A 6,000-nucleotide genomic window follows, 5' to 3' on the forward strand; every position below is an offset into this window, starting at 1 on the left:
TGGAGGCGCTCAGTCAGACCCAGTGGTGACATATGGCAAGACGCTCCTCGGGGCGCGTATTGCTTGGGCCTCTCTCCTGGAGGCCCTCTGTCAGACCCAGTGTTGACATGTGGCAGGACAGTCCTCCGGGCACGTCTTTTTGGGCCTCTCTCCTGGAGGCGCTCAGTCAGACCCAGTGTTGACATATGGCAAGACCCTCCTCGGGGCGCGTCTTGATTGGGCTTCTCTCCTGGAGGCCCTCAGTCAGACCCATTGTTGACATGTGGCAAGACGCTCCTCGGGGCGCGTCTTGCTTGGGCCACTCTCCTGGAGGCGCTCAGTCAGACCGAGTGCTGACATAAGGCAAGACGCTCATCGGGGCGCGTCTTGCTGGGGACTCTCTCCTGGAGGCGCTCAGTCAGACCCAGTGCTGACATGTGGCAAGACGCTCCTCGGGGCGCTTCTTGCTTGGGCTTCTCTCATGGAGGCACTCAGTCAGACCCAGTGTTGACACGTGGCAAGACGCTCCTCGGGGCTCGTCTTGCTTGGGCCTCTCTCCTGGAGGCGCTCAGTCAGACCCAGTGGTGACACGTGGCAAGACGCTCCTCGGGGCGCGTCTTGCTTGGGCCTCTCTCCTGGAGGCGCTCAGTCAGACCAAGTGCTGACATGTGGCAAGAAGCTCCTCGGGGCGCGTCTTGCTTGGGCTTCCCTCCTGGAGGCCCTCAGTAAGACCCATTGTTGACATTTGGCAAGACGCTCCTCGGGGCGCGTCTTGCTTGGGCTTCTCTCCTGGAGGCCCTCTGTCAGACCCATTGTTGACATGTGGCAAGACGCTCCTCGGGGCGCGTCTTGCTTGGGCCTCTCTCCTGGAGGCGCTCAGTCAGACTGAGTAGTGACATGTGGCCTGACGCTCCTCGGGGCGTGTCTTGCTTGGGCCTCTCTCCTGGAGGCGCTCAGTCAGACCCAGTGGTGACATGTGGCAAGACACTCCTCGGGGCGCGTCTTGCTTGGGCCTCTCTCCTGGAGGCCCTTGTCAGACCCAGTGTTGACATGTGTCAAGACGCTCCTCGAGGCGCATCTTGCTTGGGCTTCTCTCATGGAGGCCGTCAGTCAGACGCAGTGTTGACAAGTGTCAAGACGCTCCTCGGGGCGCGTCTTGCTTGGGCCTCTCTCCTGGAGGCGCTCAGTCAGACCCATTGGTGACATGTGGCAAGACGCTCCTTGGGGCGCGTCTTGCTTGGGCCTCTCTCCTGGAGGCTCTCAGTCAGACCCAGTGGTGACATGTGGCAAGACGCTCCTCGGGGCGCGTCTTGCTTGGGCCTCTCTCCTGGAGGCGCTCAGTCACACCGAGTGCTGACATGTGGCTAGACGCTCCTCGGGGCATGTATTGCTTGGGCCTCTCTCCTGGAGGCCCTCTGTCAGACCCAGTGTTGACATGTGGCAAGACGCTCCTCGGGGCGCGTCTTGCTTGGACCTCTCTCCTGGAGGCCCTCAATCAGACCCAGTGTTGACACGTGGCAAGACGCTCCTCGGGGCGCGTCTTGCTTGGGCCTCTCTCCTGGAGGCGCTCAGTCAGACCGAGTAGTGACATGTGGCATGACGCTCCTCGGGGCGCGTCTTGCTTGGGCCTCTCTTCTGGAGGCGCTCAGTCAGACCCAGTGGTGACATGTGGCAAGACACTCCTCGGGGCGCGTCTTGCTTGGGCCTCTCTCCTGGAGGCCCTCTGTCAGACCCAGTGTTGACATGTGGCAAGACGCTTCTAGGGGCGCGTCTTGCTTGGGCCTCTCTCCTGGAGGCGCTCAGTCAGACCCAGTGTTGACATGTGGCAAGACGCTCCTCGGGGCGCGTCTTGCTTGGGCCTCTCTCCTGGAGGCGCTCAGTCAGAACCAGAGGTGACATGTGGCAAGACGCTCCTCGGGGCGCGTCTTGCTTGGGCCTCTCTCCTGGAGGCGCTCAGTCAGACCCAGTGTTGACATGTGGCAAGACGCTCCTCGGGGCGCGTCTTGATTGGGCTTCTCTCCTGGAGGCCCTCAGTCAGACCCAGTGTTGACATGTGGCAAGACGCTCCTCGGGGCGCGTCTTGATTGGGCTTCTCTCCTGGAGTCCCTCAGTCAGACCCATTGTTGACATGTGGCAAGACGCTCCTCGGGGCGCGTCTTGCTTGGGCCTCTCTCCTGGAGGCGCTCAGTCAGACCGAGTGCTGACATAAGGCAAGACGCTCCTCGGGGCGCGTCTTGCTGGGGACTCTCTCCTGGAGGCGCTCAGTCAGACCCAGTGTTGACATGTGGCAAGACGCTCCTCGGGGTGCGTCTTGCTTGGGCCTCTCTCCTGGAGGCGCTCAGTCAGACCCAGTGTTGACATGTGGCAAGACGCTCCTCGGGGCGCGTCTTGCTGGGGACTCTCTCCTGGAGGCGCTCAGTCAGACCCAGTGTTGACATGTGGCAAGACGCTCCTCGGGGCGCGTCTTGCTTGGGCCTCTCTCCTGGAGGCGCTCAGTCAGAACCAGAGGTGACATGTGGCAAGACGCTCCTCGGGGCACGTATTGCTTGGGCCTCTCTCCTGGAGGCCCTCTGTCAGACCCAGTGTTGACATGTGGCAAGACGCTCCTCGGGGCGCGTCTTGCTTGGGCCTCTCTCCTGGAGACGCTCAGTCAGACCCAGTGTTGACATGTGGCAAGACGCTCCTCGGGGCGCGTCTTGATTGGGCTTCTCTCCTGGAGGCCCTCAGTCAGACCCAGTGTTGACATGTGGCAAGACGCTCCTCGGGGCGCGTCTTGATTGGGCTTCTCTCCTGGAGTCCCTCAGTCAGACCCATTGTTGACATGTGGCAAGACGCTCCTCGGGGCGCGTCTTGCTTGGGCCTCTCTCCTGGAGGCCCTCAATACGACCCAGTGTTGACACGTGGCAAGACGCTCCTCGGGGCGCGTCTTGCTTGGCCCTCTCTCCTGGAGGCGCTCAGTCAGACCGAGTAGTGACATGTGGCATGACGCTCCTCGGGGCACGTCTTGCTTGGGCCTCTCTCCTGGAGGCGCTCAGTCAGACCCAGTGGTGACATGTGGCAAGACGCTCCTCGGGGCGCGTCTTGCTTGGGCCTCTCTCCTGGAGGCGCTCAGTCAGAACCAGAGGTGACATGTGGCAAGACGCTCCTCGGGGCACGTATTGCTTGGGCCTCTCTCCTGGAGGCCCTCTGTCAGACCCAGTGTTGACATGTGGCAAGACGCTCCTCGGGGCGCGTCTTGCTTGGGCCTCTCTCCTGGAGGCCCTCACTCAGACCCAGTGTTGACACGTGGCAAGACGCTCCTCGGGGCGCGTCTTGCTTGGCCCTCTCTCCTGGAGGCGCTCAGTCAGACCGAGTAGTGACATGTGGCATGACGCTCCTCGGGGCACGTCTTGCTTGGGCCTCTCTCCTGGAGGCGGTCAGTCAGACCCAGTGGTGACATGTGTCAAGACACTCCTCGGGGCGCGTCTTGCTTGGGCCTCTCTCCCGGAGGCCCTCTGTCAGACCCAGTGTTGTCATGTGTCAAGACGCTCCTCGGGGCGCGTCTTGCTTGGGCCTCTCTCCTGGAGGCGCTCAGTCAGACCGAGTGCTGACATGTGGCAAGACGCTCCTCGGGGCACGTATTGCTTGGGCTTTTCTCCTGGAGGCGCTCAGTCAGACCCATTGTTGACATGTGGCAAGACGCTCCTCGGGGCGCGTCTTGCTTGGGCCTCTCTCCTGGAGGCCCTCTGTCAGACCCAGTGTTGACATGTGGCAAGACGCTCCTCGGGGCGTGTCTTGCTTGGGCCTCTCTCCTGGAGGCCCTCAATCAGACCCAGTGTTGACACGTGGCAAGACACTCCTCGGGGCGTGTCTTGCTTGGGCCTCTCTCCTGTAGGTGCTCAGTCAGACCCAGTGTTGACATGTGGCAAGACGCTCCTCGGGGCGCGTCTTGCTTTGGCCTCTCTCCTGGAGGCGCTCAGTCAGAACCAGAGGTGACATGTGGCAAGACGCTCCTCGGGGCGCGTCTTGCTTGGGCCTCTCTCCTGGAGGCGCTCAGTCAGACCCAGTGTTGACATGTGGCAAGACGCTCCTCGGGGCGCGTCTTGATTGGGCTTCTCTCCTGGAGTCCCTCAGTCAGACCCATTGTTGACATGTGGCAAGACGCTCCTCGGGGTGCGTCTTGCTTGGGCCTCTCTCGTGGAGGCGCTCAGTCAGACCGAGTGCTGACATAAGGCAAGACGCTCCTCGGGGCGCGTCTTGCTGGGGACTCTCTCCTGGAGGCGCTCAGTCAGACCCAGTGTTGACATGTGGCAAGACGCTCCTCGGGGCGTTTCTTACTTGGGCCTCTCGCCTGGAGGTACTCAGTCAGACCCAGTGTTGACATGTGGCAAGACGCTCCTCGGGGCGTGTCTTGCTTGGGCCTCTCTCCTGGAGGCGCTCAGTCAGACCCAGTGTTGAAATGTGGCAAGTCGCTCCTCGGGGCGCGTCTTGCTTGGGCCTCTCTCCTGGAGGCGCTCAGTCAGAACCAGAGGTGAAATGTGGCAAGACGCTCCTCGGGGCGCGTCTTGCTAGGGCCTCTCTCCTGGAGGCCCTCCGTCAGACCCAGTGTTGACATGTGGCAAGACGCTCCTCCGGGCACGTCTTGCTTGGGCCTCTCTCCTGGAGGCGCTCAGTCAGACCCAGTGTTGACATATGGCAAGACGCTCCTCGGGGCGCGTCTTGATTGGGCTTCTCTCCTGGAGGCCCTCAGTCAGACCCATTGTTGACATGTGGCAAGACGCTCCTCGGGGCGCGTCTTGCTTGGGCCACTCTCCTGGAGGCGCTCAGTCAGACCGAGTGCTGACATAAGGCAAGACGCTCATCGGGGCGCGTCTTGCTGGGGACTCTCTCCTGGAGGCGCTCAGTCAGACCCAGTGCTGACATGTGGCAAAACGCTCCTCGGGGCGCTTCTTGTTTGGGCTTCTCTCATGGAGGCACTCAGTCAGACCCAGTGTTGACACGTGGCAAGACGCTCCTCGGGGCTCGTCTTGCTTGGGCCTCTCTCCTGGAGGCGCTCAGTCAGACCCAGTGGTGACACGTGGCAAGACGCTCCTCGGGGCGCGTCTTGCTTGGGCCTCTCTCCTGGAGGCGCTCAGTCAGACCAAGTGCTGACATGTGGCAAGAAGCTCCTCGGGGCGCGTCTTGCTTGGGCTTCTCTCCTGGAGGCCCTCAGTAAGACCCATTGTTGACATTTGGCAAGACGCTCCTCGGGGCGCGTCTTGCTTGGGCTTCTCTCCTGGAGGCCCTCTGTCTGACCCATTGTTGACATGTGGCAAGACGCTCCTCGGGGCGCGTCTTGCTTGGGCCTCTCTCCTGGAGGCGCTCAGTCAGACTGAGTAGTGACATGTGGCCTGACGCTCCTCGGGGCGTGTCTTGCTTGGGCCTCTCTCCTGGAGGCGCTCAGTCAGACCCAGTGGTGACATGTGGCAAGACACCCCTCGGGGCGCATCTTGCTTGGGCTTCTCTCCTGGAGGCCCTTGTCAGACCCAGTGTTGACATGTGTCAAGACGCTCCTCGAGGCGCATCTTGCTTGGGCTTCTCTCCTGGAGGCCCTCAGTCAGACCCATTGTTGACATGTGGCAAGACGCTCCTCGGGGCGCGTCTTGCTTGGGCCTCTCTCCTGGAGGCGCACAGTCAGACCGAGTGCTAACATGTGGCAAGACGCTCCTCGGGGCGCGTCTTGCTTGGGCCTCTCTCCTGGAGGCGCTCAGTCAGACCCAGTGGTGACATATGGCAAGACGCTCCTCGGGGCGCGTATTGCTTGGGCCTCTCTCCTGGAGGCCCTCTGTCAGACCCATTGTTGACATGTGGCAAGACGCTCCTCGGGGCGCGTCTTGCTTGGGCCTCTCTCCTGGAGGCGCTCAGTCAGACTGAGTAGTGACATGTGGCCTGACGCTCCTCGGGGCGTGTCTTGCTTGGGCCTCTCTCCTGGAGGCGCTCAGTCAGACCCAGTGGTGACATGTGGCAAGACACTCCTCGGGGCGCGTCTTGCTTGGGCCTCTC

This window comes from Nothobranchius furzeri, chromosome 3 (genome assembly GCF_043380555.1).
Source record: "Nothobranchius furzeri strain GRZ-AD chromosome 3, NfurGRZ-RIMD1, whole genome shotgun sequence".
NCBI lineage: Eukaryota > Metazoa > Chordata > Actinopteri > Cyprinodontiformes > Nothobranchiidae > Nothobranchius > Nothobranchius furzeri.